The following is a 15216-nucleotide window of genomic DNA, read 5'->3' on the forward strand; positions in this document are numbered from 1 at the left end:
AGTCCTGGTTTATCAATAATTTCTTTTAGGTTTTATTGCGGTGTTTTCTCATTCCTTTACATGGAACATTGATAGTGACAGGAATTCAAGATGTTTGAGCCTGTAAGTTACTTAGTTTGAGAGGAACCGTCTTTCACAGATTATATCTTTGTTTCTTACTTTTAAGTTTTTTCATGTATGTTTATTTTTGTAGGCTTTGATCAACAAAGTTTGGAAAGTTGTGGCACACACACTTGTTTCATCGGAGATGAATGATATGACTCCAGAAGTGGAGAGTTTCAAGAAGCAAAGACTTTCGTGAAACTTTATGAGACTTGGCTTGTAGAAGAGTTTCTTCCGTTGATACACCAGTAGTGGTAGCAAGATTTTTTGGGATATGTATATTTTGCACATGATTATGCCGTATTCATGTAATCTCATACCCGTAGTATTTTGCAAGCTTTTTTTGGATATGTATATTCCCCTGATATACCCTAATATGGATATGCTTTTGCAGGCATGTGTCCCCTGATATTTTCACTGATATGGATATGCTTTTTGTAACCATGTGTCCCCTGATTTTTCCCTGTTATGGATATGCTTTTTTTGTTAGCACGTGTGATGCTTTTTGTAAGCATGTGTGAGTATGGATGCTTTTTTTGTGAAGCAATTACATTGCTAACTTTCTTGTTCCAATATGAATGCTAACTTTCTTGTTTTGTAATTGACTTAGTTGGTACTCATGATAATAGATTGGAGACTGTTAGCATGCCGGCCGCTGTCGGAGTAATAATAGCAATCCCTGCTTGGTGACTGGTAGTAGTGAATCTTGAGTCCGGAGGCTGATTAGGTTAAAGCCACCCTGTTGAGCGATGATTCCGTTCATGATCATGGCTCTCTGTTCATTTGAGGATGAAGATTATTTGTATTTTTTCGAGCTCGAAAGGCATAACTATATTATTATTATATTATATTAAACCTGAACAGCCTTGATTTTTCTCAGAATTTTGGGGCGTATCGTGTTTAGATGGCTTGATTTTTGTAGGGTTCTCTTGTGTGCAGTATGCGGTTGTTTTGGGAAAAAGTTAGTTCTGGGTGGCGTGTGCCACCAAGGCTATGCTTCAATAGTGGGTCTTTCCGCTGTGTGGCCGTGGCTGATGTTGGGATTCGACCACGGATCAATCACATAAAACTAGACGAACACACAATTTATCGCCAAGGGTGCGTGTCGCACCCTCTGAACTATTCTTTATTTTCTTTTCTGATTTTCTCGGTACAACTTGTTTTCTCGCTGTTACAAACCTGAAGGACCTCTCGTGTATTTATACATGGACACACACCGACCTAAACACCTAGACCCTATTCCTGCACGGACTCACGGGCACGAAGCCAACTCAAACTCAGCTAGCAGCCAACGTGGATATGGCAAGCTAACCAAACCGACCTACACTAGAACTAGTACAACGACTAGGACTCTCACGTTTCCTACTATAGAAACTAACCTGTATTTGCCACAAGACAACTTGCTAGCTGGACTATTACGTACACACGGGCAACTTCAAATCTAAACGACACAACTCTAATTTTAATACAACTAGGACAAGATTATTTCTAACAGCTGACACATTGGCTTTGCCGGTGCTTAGATTTCTGTGTTAGCGGTCGGTTCTCGGGCGTTGTTTTTGATCTATCGACACATTGAACAGATACCTTTTTCTCCCCATTCATCCTCTCCTCGCTTCTGGGCCTCTCTGGAAAACCCGTGCTTCTCCCATTGCTTTTCTCCACCGTAATCATTGTAGCAAGAGAGAGAGAATAATCTCTATCCACATCACCGATGGCAGAGATTTTGTGGTGGCCAGCAGAAGAAAGGAGATGATGACCGGCGACATGTGGAGTGGCTGCCGGCGGAAATAGAAGAATCCGTTGGTGATCAGCGGCGGGAGGCTATGCAGCCGCCAAGATCTAGAGCACAAATCCAGCAGGCGTCGAGATGCGCTGCAAGTGGCCGACGATGTATGGCACGGGCCGGTGGTACGCGGCAGCAGCATGGGCGGCAATGTAGAGGTGGCGGGGAACGACGGCCATGGTCGAGGTCGGCTAGGGCCTGGACGGTACAAGATGCTCGCGAGGTTCTACCGGTATGGTCACAGAAGTCTGTGTCGAGTTGTGGCCGCTGCGGAAGCAGAGGGGAATACTACTAGAATCGGTGGAGGGCAGCAGGGGAGGGGCGTCGTGGGCGAGGAGGTGGCAGGTTCAGGTGGAGCGACACCGTAGCGATTGAAGACTCGGGGAGTGACATGGAGCGGCGATCATCGGAGTGGGCGGCACAGATTCTTCTTCGCCCATGCTCTCCTCTGCCACGGGCTCCTAGGGGTCGAGCTCTTCGGCGGCCGGTGGCCGTGGCGTGGGTCAGGATGTTGAGCCAGCGACATCAACACCTTAAATACATAGAGGAGAAGGAGGAGGAGGTAGCTAGCTGTAGCTCGCCGGCACAAGAGGATGCCGCGGCGTCGCGCTGGTGCAAGGGAACGAGGCGGGGCCGCGTGGCCGCGTGGGTGACTGTTACGCTCGGATCCTTGATGGCGTGTGATTGACAACTCAGATCGGTCAGGTAAACTCTAATCGTAGCTCATCATCTTTCTTTATGTCTGAGCCGGTGCTCTCTGTAATTCTTCTTTCTCCAGGTTATATCGTTGAGCACCTAGGTACTAGGCTGAGAACAATGATCCAGGGCGAATAGGAGCTGCTTCTAGCTAGCACTCACTTGGTTAAATTGGGTTAGCTAGCACTCACTTGGTTATATTCGTAGATATATTAACTTGCTTTGGTTAAGCCTTGAAATTTTCTTCCTTGCAGGAAATATTTAAACTACTCTAGGGCGTGTTTGGAAGTCCTCCAGCTTCCGGCTTCCTGAAACTCCAGGGTGTAACACTGCCAAAAAGTCTAGCTTCACGGATCATATAGGAAGCTAACCCAATTTAATGTACAAATATACATTTATAAGTGGATCTGGTAAGTTTCCTTTGGAGCCCTATGGTTTTTAATGTATAAAATAGCATGACACCTGATGTACCAGGGATTATATGCAGATGAAGTTCTATATGTTCACCCACTATTACTTATTCTAAAAATATAATCCTTCCAGATTAAAGGGGCATTGGCACCATTCCCATCTCCATGGAAGAGCAATGATGTGCATCAACTGGTTATAGAGAGATCTGAGGTTGTGACTTCCTTACTCTAGCATCCAAAGAGTATCAAGTTGTTTATGATTTTCCTATTGCCATTTTTTACTTCTGCCAACTGTTGTATTTCTGGAGAAGAAAATGCATTTGGGTCTGCGTGTGCTGATGTGCAGGTTGATTCGAACAAGGTACACGAGTTTGTGAAAGTTTTATCATGTATGCATGATGATTTTGATCCAAGGCCTCAATTTTGTACCAACATAATCTTGAAAAATAAATTAAAGGTGAATTCTCTGTTTTAGGTCGGATCTTATACTAACTGTGGCAATTCCTCGCAATTGTCAGATTATGGTCTTGCCGTATCTGCTAATTAAGGGATATCCATGTTATTACATATAGAGAAAAATGTTGCTACATATAGTGTCGTTATCTTAATTTTTAGCAAGCTAACTCCAAGGACACCTGAATCAACGAGGTGAGATATTCTCATATGTGTCCTAAATTTCTACATCTTAAGGGATATCCATGTTCTTACATATAGAGAAAAATGTTGCTACATATAGTGTCGTTATCTTAATTTTTTAGCAAGCTAACTCCGAGGACACCTGAATAAACGAGGTGAGATATTCTCATATGTGTCCTAAATTTCTACATCAATCCTTTTTTTTCTTTCGCCTGCCTTGCTATCTCCATTTATTTATCTCCGCATTTTTTACAAAAAAAAAATCAAATCTCATTGCATTTTATATTATCAGATCTTTGAACTTTAGTGTGTTGCCGACGGTTTTAACAGCCGCGATGGATTTCTAGAGCTATGCAGCCTGTATGTTGGATTTGTTGTTCTAATTTTACTTGTGCAGTCAAATTTATGTACTGGACAACCATCCAGCCAATAACACGCATGTCACTTGTATGAAAATCTGAGTAAAGCGTATTCTTTCACTTTATCTAAAATAATCTCCCAATTGTGCTGAAAAGAAAATGTTGTTATTATAGTATTGTTCCTAAATTAGTCCCACCTTGCTCTACAAGTTAGCAAGCAACCAAAGGAAGAAGTGTACGTGTACAGAGAATGATATTGTGCTTCCACAATATTTGGTGTTCTTGGTAGTGCGATGGATTATACTACACTACACATGCTATATTGAAGCTCCGATTTTTATGGTTGGATCTTATATATCATGAATATTTTTTCAGTGACAATGCAAGAAGATTAGTGTTGGAAAAAAGTTCATCCCCATGATGATGCTTATAGGTGCCCTAAGAGTTATATGTGTAAGGTAATCTTATTTCATAAACTATTATTTTCCATGATTTTACTCGATTGATTTTTGTATTTATGAAAGATCGATGGTGCTTGGTCTGCCGTTAGGTTTGTTTTTGGCATAACATCTGTTGAAAGTGTTAGCTGCTACTATTTTTTTTGAACAGTCTGTTGTCGTATTTAGATTCACCTAAGGTTGGTAATTCAGCATTCCCTCTCCTTGCTACAGTACTGTTAATGTGAAAGGATGAAGTTTGATTACTTCCTAACTTTGTCGGTAAAAACTTCTTTTCCTCGCAGTCAACCAGTGTGTATCCTAATATGCCAATTGGTAAAATGTAGTACTATTATGTTTTCCCTATCTGAGCTTAATTTCCCATGTTTTCCATAAACCTAAAAGTAGGCCTCTGTTTTCGGTGAACAATAAACATGTTCACTTTTAAAGCACTGAATTTCTGTAAAAAAGAAAGGATAACCTAGAATAACAAACGAGTGAAGTGGAGGAGCCGCAAAAGAGGTATTTTTATGGCCCAAAGAAAATAGATTTGCAGTGTTACAGCAAAGAAGTGTTTCTAGATAGTTTCATAACCCAGAGTAGCAGATTAGCTTCATGAAACACAATAGCAACTAAACAAAATATATATACATTGTCGAGTTTCATATATTTTAATCTTACAACTTGGCAAATGAAACAAGTACCTTCATTTCGACGGGATGCCTAATGGTATGATATACTGATATGCTACAGGCTCAAACTGCAACAGGTTTGCCTGAAACTGCTACACCGCTATTCGGAAAATGAGTTGCTATAGGAAATCTGTGTGTTGCGAGATAACACTGAACTGAAGACTATCTCCGCAAGGGTGTGCTCTTTTGGTGGAAGAGGTTCGCCTGAAACTGCCACACTGTTGTTCGGTACATTAGATGCTACAAGAAACTGCAAGTTACTATATGATAGTGAACTGAAGACTATCTCCTCTGGAACTGGTGGTATGAGCCAAATAGGGTGAATCACGGGGAGCACTATCAAACAATTAATGAGTAATAGGCAGTATGATGACTGGAAGCTTGATCTTTACAAGATAGCCGAACCTGAACCGTTATCAAACAGAGCATGGGAGGCTCCAGTAGCATTTTTTGTAAAGATAAATTGTGACGCACCCTTTAGTGAGGCAACAAGAAGTCAGAAAGAATGACACTTCTTAACGTTGTCAAGATAGCTAAAATTTGAATTAGTCGAGACCCACATAATTCTAGATGGCCAAAAACAGTAACCACCGTATTTTGTCATAGTAGAAGCCCACAGATATTTACTATCACATCCGTTTTAATTAGTCCAATTTATTATACATATTATAGTTCAAGTAGTATGTCCCTGTTTTCCCACCTAATTTGCCGTCAAACAGCCACTATACTGCGCGGCGTGCCGTCGCGCCGATCTTTGCTAGTTTCCATTAATATGATGCAAATCGATATGAATGTGAATGCACCACGTCACCTATACTGATGTTTTCTTTTGACCGCACAGTGCCATCATGGCTGACCGCACAGTGCCGTCTAAATCCTTCTAATTTTATTCTGACCACATAATGCATTCTAAAAATAGTGTCTTCCAATTTTAGTCTGACACTATTCTGACCGCACAATTCCTTCTATTTATTTCTCACCACCGCACAGTGCCATCTAAATCCTTCTAATTTTATTCTGACCAGATAATGCATTCTAAAAATAGTGTCTTCCAATTTTAGTCTGACACTATTCTGACCGCACAATTCCTTCTATTTATTTCTCACCGCACAATGCCTTCCAATTATTTCCGACCGCATAGTGTCTTCTAATAATAGAGCATTTTTCCACTATAAATATGTTACTCGTTACCGTATCTTGTCACTTCATCATATCTTTGCTAGTTTTTGCTCCTTGTGCTTCTTGTAAGTTTTTGGTTTAGTCTTCTATTTTTACAAAATATGGATGCTTTTTTGTGAATTATATACTGTTGTTTTTGTAAGCACTCGTTTTTCACTCAGTTAGTTGTATGTGTGAAGTATACTGACTCGTTTTCTATGTGAATGCAATGCGTCATATATACTGATCATTTGAACTAGTTTTTGTAAGCACTCATTTTCAATCTCAATAGAACTTACTAATCATTTGAACTAGTTTTGCGGGCATCATGTTTTGACGACACATTGCATTCTAAAAATAGATGAGCAGACACCGCATTCTTTTTTTTTTCTTGATGAACAGTGGCTTTCTATTTTTCTTCTGACCGCTGCGATTTAAAAAAATAGAATTATCACCGCATAGTGCCTTCCCCACCACATAGTGCCTTCTAAAAATAGATCACCGCATGGAATTCCTTTTTTCTTATCACCGCATAGTGCCTTCTATTTTTTTCTGACCGCATAGTGACTTCTAAAAATAGACAACTGCGTACTAAGTATTTTTTTTCTCACCGCTTAGTTCCTTCTATTTTATTCTAACCGCATAGTGCATTCTAAAAATACATGACAACATGCCTTGTAATTTTTTCTGACCGCAAAGTATCATCTAATAATAGATGACTGCACAATTCATTCTAATTTTTTTCTCACCGCATAATGCTTTTTCATTTTTTCTAACCGCATAGTGTCTTCTAATATCAGAGCATTTTTCCACTATAAATATGTCTTTAATATGTCCTTTTTTGTGTAGACTTGTTTTGAAAATTTCACTGCTACACTGAAGTTATCGCTGCAAGAACTCCATGCTCGGTATGCTCGCAACCTAGAAACTTGTGCACCCGACCTTCTAGATATTTGACAGAGTTTTCTGTCAAGATGTTGCCAGAACATTTCGAAGAATATTCTGCATGTCTTTTTTTATAAAAGTTGTCATAATTTCATTTCATGATTTTTGGTGGGCATAAAAATTGAATCCTTGCATAGTAGGGAGCTGGTCTACCTACAACTTTTATGATTTTTGGTGGGCATAAAAATTGAATCCTTGCATAGTAACAGCAAGGGAGAATCTTCATTGATTTTTTTAAGAACAAATAATAGAATTACACAAAAAAGAAATATTTATGAAATGAAATTATGACAAATTTTATAAAAAAGGCATACAAAATATTCTTCGAAATGTTCTGGCAACATCTTGACAGAAAACTCTGTCAAATATCTAGAAGGCCGGGTGCACAAGTTTCTGGGTTGCGAGCATATCGAGCATGGAGTTCTTGCAGCCATAACTTCAGTGTAGCAGTGAAATTTTCAAAACAAGGCTACACAAAAAGGAAACATATTAAAGACATATTTATAGTGGAAAATGCTCTGATATTAGGAGACACTATGCGGTCAGAAAAAATTAGAAAGCATTATGCGGTGACAAAAAAATTAGAACGGATATCTATTATTAGATGATACTTTGCGGTCAGAAAAAATTACAAGACATGTTGTCATCTATTTTTAGAATGCACTATGCGGTTAGAATAAAATAGAAGGAACTAAGCGGTGAGAAAAAAATACTTAGTACGCAGTTGTCTATTTTTAGAAGTCACTATGCGGTCAGGAAAAAAATATAAGGCACTATGCGGTGATAAGAAAAAAAAGAATGCGGTGATCTATTTTTAGAATGCACTATGTGGTGGGGAAGGCACTATGTGGCGATAATTCTATTTTTTAGATCGCACTGTGCGGTCAGAAGAAAAAAATAGAAAGCCACTGTACATCAAGAAAAAAAAGAATGCGGTGTCTCCTCATCTATTTTTAGAATTCAATGTGTCGTCACAAAATGATGCCCACAAAACTAGTTCAAATGATTAGTAAGTTCTATTGAGATTGAAAATGAGTGCTTACAAAAACTAGTTCAAATGATCAGTATATATGACGCATTGCATTCACATAGAAAACGAATCAGTATACTTCACACATACATGCAAACCTAGCTACCTCGCTAGAGGAGGGGATGCACAAATAGTACATTAATGCCATAAAAACTTACCTCTCGTGTACTCCTTATAGAAACATTGAACGCATGATAGCATATACTGCATGGTTGTTGCACCACCAAAAATCAATCTTTATATCCTTGTTCCTACTTAAGCATGAAAATATATATCAAGTCCAACCTTGATTTTGAAACAAGCCATATGCATCAGCTCATCAACGAAATAGATCCCATACATTGCTAGGTTCATATTTACATACTCCAGATACCAATGGAAGCAAGTTTTACACCTAGCTTCAACTCCTTTTGCAATGTTGCTAAAAACCACGTAATTCATAGGACTTGGAAGCATCAGGAGTTGTGACGATGCAAAGCTAGATTTCTACATGGAGTAACAATAGCATTATGTCGGGTTAGATATGTACTCTTTTGTAGCCTCTAGGGCATCCATCACATTATGGTGACAAAGTACTCATCTTCAGGTATTCGAGTATTTTATCATGGGGTTGATACACTAGATTAGGCATGTGAGAGGGTATTTTGATATTGGAAAATTTCTCTCGCACACTATGAAGTAAGATATATTTGGTAAAAAAGTTGGTGCCGCGCGGCGACATTGATATGACAAAGATGGCGGTACTTTATAATAGAAGCCATCATGCTCCAATCTTGTCTATTTGTGCTTGGGGATTGTTATCTATATATGTTGTTGTTCCTGGAAAATGTCTTGGTTATTCGTGTTTTCCGTCAGCATGGAACCATGGGTATCATCGGTGACAACATCATATTTTTCAAGAACCTCCTATTTCGAATCATTGCAAGCAAGGACATGGGTCTGGTTTGGCGACACTTGCGTTTGTTGGCCTCTTAGATCAAGGGTAGTCTAGAGGGTGGCACAATTGTCAATCTCTCGACAAGTTGGTCTACTATTGTGGTGGTTCAATGACTTTCGTCCTAGTTTTTGCAACTACTTTAGTGGTTGAACTTTTTATGTTGTCCATCATCATCGTGGCAACTACTTTAGCATAATAATGACTATTTTTCGCCTAGACAAATTAGAGGCACACAGTCTTGATTTTAATTTCCTATTATTTTAGAGTATTTTTTATGTGGTTTTAATTACCATATTATCTAGTTGTATGTGATGTTCTATCTATATAAAATAAGCCAAATCTGGTTTTAAGTGTTATACCTCATTTGTATTCAAACACAATTATGCGTGTGTAGGTTCAGAAATACGAAGTACAATGCTCATAACATTTTTCAGCATGTGAATTTTTGAACAACCAACCAAATACACCACCTACGGTTTGTGAGTGTTTGGTTGTTGTAGTATTATTTATTGTTTATTGTATTTTTTTATGTTTGTGTATTTATAGTTTGTTTGGTTTATGCCCCCAGCTGACCCTACCTAAAGAAAAAGTGTCATTCCAAATGTTCTCGGACTTGTTTGTTTTGTCGCTGATTTTTTTTTGCTTCATATATATGAATTACCTGTTGTTTCATTCAGAGATTGTAGCCAGAACCCTAGGTAACGGGATCCCGCTTCAAATAATTGGCAAGACAATTTCGTATGGTTGGTGCATGCATGATCCAAAGAACCCTTAGCCCAGTATTTAGTTGTATGTGAAGTGATTGTTGTGTAATATATGGACAAGATTGTTGCTAAATAATATATAAATCAAGTTCCACATCAAAATCTTTACTTTGTTATTTACTCATGGAAAAATAGAACTTTTTTTTACAAATACCATAACCAACCCCTTAGTATCCCGGCACACTCTACCATGTTATTAGGGTGGAGTGGATACTACACATGATCGTACATTTAACATAGCAAAATAGTGGCCGAGGGGTGATCGATGATGGAACCACTCACCACTATCGACTGTTATTACTCCTCTTTTCATGTTCAATCGGAGAGAATTAGGAATGCTTCTAAAATTGATGATCTATTGTGTTTTAGTCGATATGTGATGCATGTCGCAAAGAATTTTGTTGCTTTGACCTCTTTCCACCCATTAATGACACTGTGACTCAAGATGACGAATGTGATGACTTACTCAAAATGCAGCTAACATAATCAGTGTCCGGTACATTAAACGCCCATATATGAAATAAGTTTAGCGCACACACATGCAAATCATAAAAAACTTATGTTATTTTTGAGGGAGGGGATGCTCACAACAGTACATGAATCCCATGTGCTCTGTATTGTTGTTGCATCACATAATATCAAACTTTACAACATTGTTCCTATTTAAGCATGAAAATGGAGATCAAACATTATCATGATTCAGAATGAAGCCACATGCCTGAGACCTAACAAGGAGTAGAAACCATCCATTGCTAGGTTCATATTAGCATACTCCACATACCAATGCACACAAGTTTTGCACTTAGCTAGGGCTACTTTGGCAATGTTGCTGAAAACCACGGTAAATCTTAGGACTTGGAGGCATTGGGAGTTGTGATTGCGCATACCTAGATTTCTACACGAAGTAACAAGACCATGATACCAGGTTAGATATGTACTCTTCCATAGCCTCTAGGGTATCCATGACTACATGTTTGGAACGCGCTCTTCTTCAGGCCTTCAAGGCTTCGTAATGGAGCTAACACAGTTGATGAGGCATGTGAGAGCATCTAGGGTCATTTTGGTCTTGGACTACACATCTGGATGTCACGGCAATTGCACCGATTTCTGCATTTGAATAGGGTCACACGCGCCAATCAGCTCGCTTAAGCAAAAGTTCATTCAGAGAAAAGAGTGAATGTGAAATTCTCAGCATTCATTTTGTTAGTGTGAATGTGTGATAACCGCAATAAAATATCATTATGGTGTTGTGGGGCATCTGTGGCCATTGGAGCCACTAATTTGTGTGACCTGTGTCTGACTGTCAACTCCATGTCTCCATCCGCAATTCCGCATACATGCGACGGCACAGGGTACATGAATAACGTATGACAATGTTGTGCTTCCTTTGCAGCTTGATCACCGTGGTCTCCGTGGTCTGCCTCTATGCTCGGTTTGGTGATGGATGTGAAGCAATGTTGCTCGTACGGGGCAGATATCGTTCAGGCGTAAAATCAATAACGGAACGTTCATCAAACAGATTTCCCCTTTTCTTTTTTTCTTTGACCTGTTGTATTTTCTGAATTTATGTCTTTTTCATCAATCTAGCACACTCTGTCTATTTATTGTCGGTCTAAATGAGGAAGACTGAAGTTTTCTTCCAAATCCAACACTGACAGGTGAAGTTGGTTGCCGGCACGCCGAATCGATTCCTCGTCATGTAATTCTTGAGCAGCCAAAGCTCCCACGCGACCCCTCCCCAACCTCTCCTCTCCCGACCCCTCCCCAACCCTAACCGCCGCCGCCGCCGCCGGTAGCGCCGCCGGGGCAAAGACCCACGGGGCGTGGCGGCGGTGGGGGCCTTTCCTCGCCGGCGTGGGGGACGGCGGACGGGCTCTCCCTTCCTCGACGCTCGCGGCGGCGGCTCTTGCGCGGCAGTCCCCCCTCCCCCCCCGTAGGCTTCCATCCGCAGCACACCGGCAAGGGCTGGTGGTGGGCGGCGGCCAGGCCCTCGGTCTGCGCCATGCCCTCCCCCCGCCTCTAGTCGGTCGTGGAGGCGATCTCGGGCTTCTTCCGCGTCACGAGGGCGCCCGGGGCAGCAGCCTTGGGTTCGACGGAGGAGGTGGCTCTCTTCTGCGCCGGAGAGGGTCGGCCTGTGGTTGGTGGTGGTGGATCTTTTGATCAATCACCGCGATCCGACGGCGAGATGGAGGAGCATGGAAGCCGGCGATGGTGTCGCCGGTGGAGGGCTGGATTGGCCAGCCCGGGATGGTCGCCGACGTGGGGGTCCGACCTGTATAAAGGCGGCGGTCCTAGGGCCTCTCTTGCGTGAAGAGGAGGACCTACCGGAGGCCTGGACTCGTGATCTGGCCGGAGGGTTGAGTTCCGGAAGGCTCCGCCGGCAAATGTAACAGTGCTTTGCCTGGAGTTTGCTGGATCGGAGGTATTAGGTCGTGCGCACCCATGCTTTTATTCCGATCGATTGGTTCTGGAGGGAGCGGCGCGAAGCTCTTTTTCTGTGTTGACATCAAGTGACTATGGATCCATGATGAAAGTCGGAAGAAGAGAATTTCATGAAGGCCGGAGGGGAGGACTAGCTAAGAGAGGTTCAAGTCTCCGCACTGTTGAGAGACTGGCTTGGTGTTCCGGGCTTCACAACAGCGGTATGAAAGTGGGGGCGACAACACAGGTGAAGCGCAGAATCCTACCTTTCAGGGTGAAAACCCAAGGTCTGGCCTTAACTGGTTGTGCCTGGCAATGGCCTTGGTGGAGGCATTGTTTTGAGAGCGGGGACTATCTTCAGGGTGAAAACCTAAGATCTTTGATCGGGCGACGATGGTGTTTGAGCACTGTTCCCTTCTTGGAGGCGTCGTTTGTTGGAGAGTCTGTAATTCAGGTGTTGTCTTGGCGGTGGATGTACTGCTGTTGTTAGGCCCGAGATACTGTAGCGGGACTTTTGTTTCTTAGTTTTCTTTTTTCCTTTTTCTGGCTGTGTGCATCCGTAGTACCATTAGGGTGGTGCGTTGTTGCAGAGGCTGGGTGTAATTGGTATCTTCTTGATATTAATATATGTTAGATTGTATATACATAGAGTCCTTGTATCATACTTGTATTGTACCTGTACCCATATAAATATAAACCACGCCAACCCTAGAAGGGTATTGTGCGTTTCCAATACGTTTTACATGGTATCACGAGCGATTGCGATCTGATGTCTTCCGCTGCCGCATCATCGATCGCCGCCGGCATGGCGACCTCTGAGTCGATCTCGGCGACCTCGACCACCTCCACGAGCGTCCGCAACGGGGCCCCCACCGGCTGTGCCCGCCGTGTCTCCGTTCCTTGCGGCGCTTCTCGCCGGCTCTGTCCCGCCGCCCCTTGCGCCCTCGATGATCTCCACGACGGCGACGGGCGTGTCCTTCTCCGGCGCCGCTGACTTCCGTACTCCGGGCACGGGAGCGTGGCCGTTCGCCCCGTCCCTGTCCTCTCCGACCTTCCCGACGACGGCCGGCACTGCTGCCTCCGGCGCGGCCGTGACGCGGCCCCTGCACCTCGACGCGGGGTCTCTGGCGGCTCCTGCTGCCCCCGTCTCGCTGCCTCCCGTGACGCCTGGGGCGGTTTCCGTAGCACCTGCTCTGCAGCCATCGATGGCCCTGACACCTTATGGTGTGCCGCCATCGCCATATGGTGCTGGCCTTTATGGCCAGCCGCTGTTCTACGGCGCGCACTCGCCGCCGCCGGCTCCGTATGTGCCGCCTGTGCCGCCTCCGCCGCCACCACCTGCGCCCGCGCCGGTGGCCTATGATGTTGGCTCGGTCCCGTCCCCTGCCCCAGTGCACTTTGTGCACCTTCTGACGGTGAAGCTCAACGCTGATAACTATCTGCTATGGCGTGCTCAAGTGCTGCCCCTGCTTCGCAGCCATTACCTCGAGGGGTTCGTTGATGGCACCCTGCCGTGTCCTCCTGCCGTTGTCCAAGTGACCACGTCCGATGGTGCTCCTATGACTATCGCCAATCCTGCGCATCGACAGTGGGTGGCCCAGGACCAAGCTATACTCGGCGCTATTCAGTCCTCGCTCACCCCATCCGTGGCGGGCATGGTCGTCTTTGCTGCGTCCTCTCGCGATGCGTGGAGTACTCTCGACTCCAGCTTCTCGTCACAGTCCATGGCTCGCTCTATGGCTATCCGTACAAAACTTGGTGAGATAAAGAAGTTGGACTCCTCTGTCACCACCTACTACAACAAGGTCAAGGAGATGGCGGACACACTATCTTCCATTGGCCAGCCTCTTCGCAATGAGGAATTTACTTCGTTCATCCTCAATGGCCTCGACGACGAATATGAAGCGCTTGTCGAGAACATCAGTGGTCGGGATACCCCGATTGAACCACGTGAACTCTACGCACGGCTCCTCAGTACCGAGCAGCGCCGCCTCAAGCTTCGACCTGAGGGGTTCCCTCCTGATCACTCCGCCAATGCGGCGTTCCGTGGTGGTGGCCGGTCCTCTCAGCAGCAGCCGCGCCCGCCCAGTGGACCTCCGCAGCAGCCTCGCCCACCCGCGTCCCCGCGCCCTACTACGCCTGCTGGTCGCGGCCGGGCTTGGGTGTGCACCACGTGCGGTGCAAAGGCTCCATGCCAACTCTGTGGCATTGAAGGCCACCTCGCCTCCCGATGCCATCGTCGTTTCAAACACGACTTTCTGGGCATTGGCAACGATGGCCGTGGCAATGAGAAGCAAGCGGCGCTGGCTACACAGGGGTCTACATCATCTTACCCTGTGGATCCAGCATGGTACATGGACACGGGCGCTACGGATCATCTGACGCACGAGCTTTCCAAGCTCAATCCGCGTGACTCCTACTCCGGCCATGACCAGGTTCGTACTGCAGATGGGTCAGGTATGCATATCTCTCACATTGGCCAGGCATCTCTCCTTACACACACCTCTAAGACCATTCGTCTTCTTAATGTCCTCCGTGTTCCCTCGGTCACTCGCAATTTAATCTCTCGTTCCCAAGCTTACACTTGACAATGATGTTTTTGTTGAGTTTCACCCTTTTCATTTTTTTGTTAAGGATCGAGCCACGCTGGACGTTCTTCTTAGAGGTCGGAGTCGCCATGGTCTCTACTCCCTTGATGTGCCAGCCGCTCCCCATGCCTTCACTGGTGTCCGTGTCTCCCCGTCGCAGTGGCATTCTCGCCTCGGTCATCCCGCCACTCCTATCGTCCGTCATGTTCTTCGTCGTCACGAGTTACCTTTTGTGTCTAGTAATAAGGAGCCTGC

General features: G+C 44.0%; 1 long non-coding RNA gene across 1 annotated transcript; it reads left to right on the forward strand.

Annotated features, from left to right (window-relative positions):
- Positions 1-2043: 2043 nt before the first annotated feature.
- Positions 2044-3868, forward strand: LOC124688832. Its single transcript, XR_006998635.1, has 4 exons — positions 2044-2593; positions 2667-2759; positions 2839-2994; positions 3128-3868. It is a non-coding gene; the product is annotated as an uncharacterized LOC124688832 (long non-coding RNA).
- The last annotated feature ends 11348 nt before the right edge of the window (positions 3869-15216 follow it).

The sequence above is a fragment of the Lolium rigidum genome, chromosome 2 (assembly GCF_022539505.1).
Source record: "Lolium rigidum isolate FL_2022 chromosome 2, APGP_CSIRO_Lrig_0.1, whole genome shotgun sequence".
NCBI lineage: Eukaryota > Viridiplantae > Streptophyta > Magnoliopsida > Poales > Poaceae > Lolium > Lolium rigidum.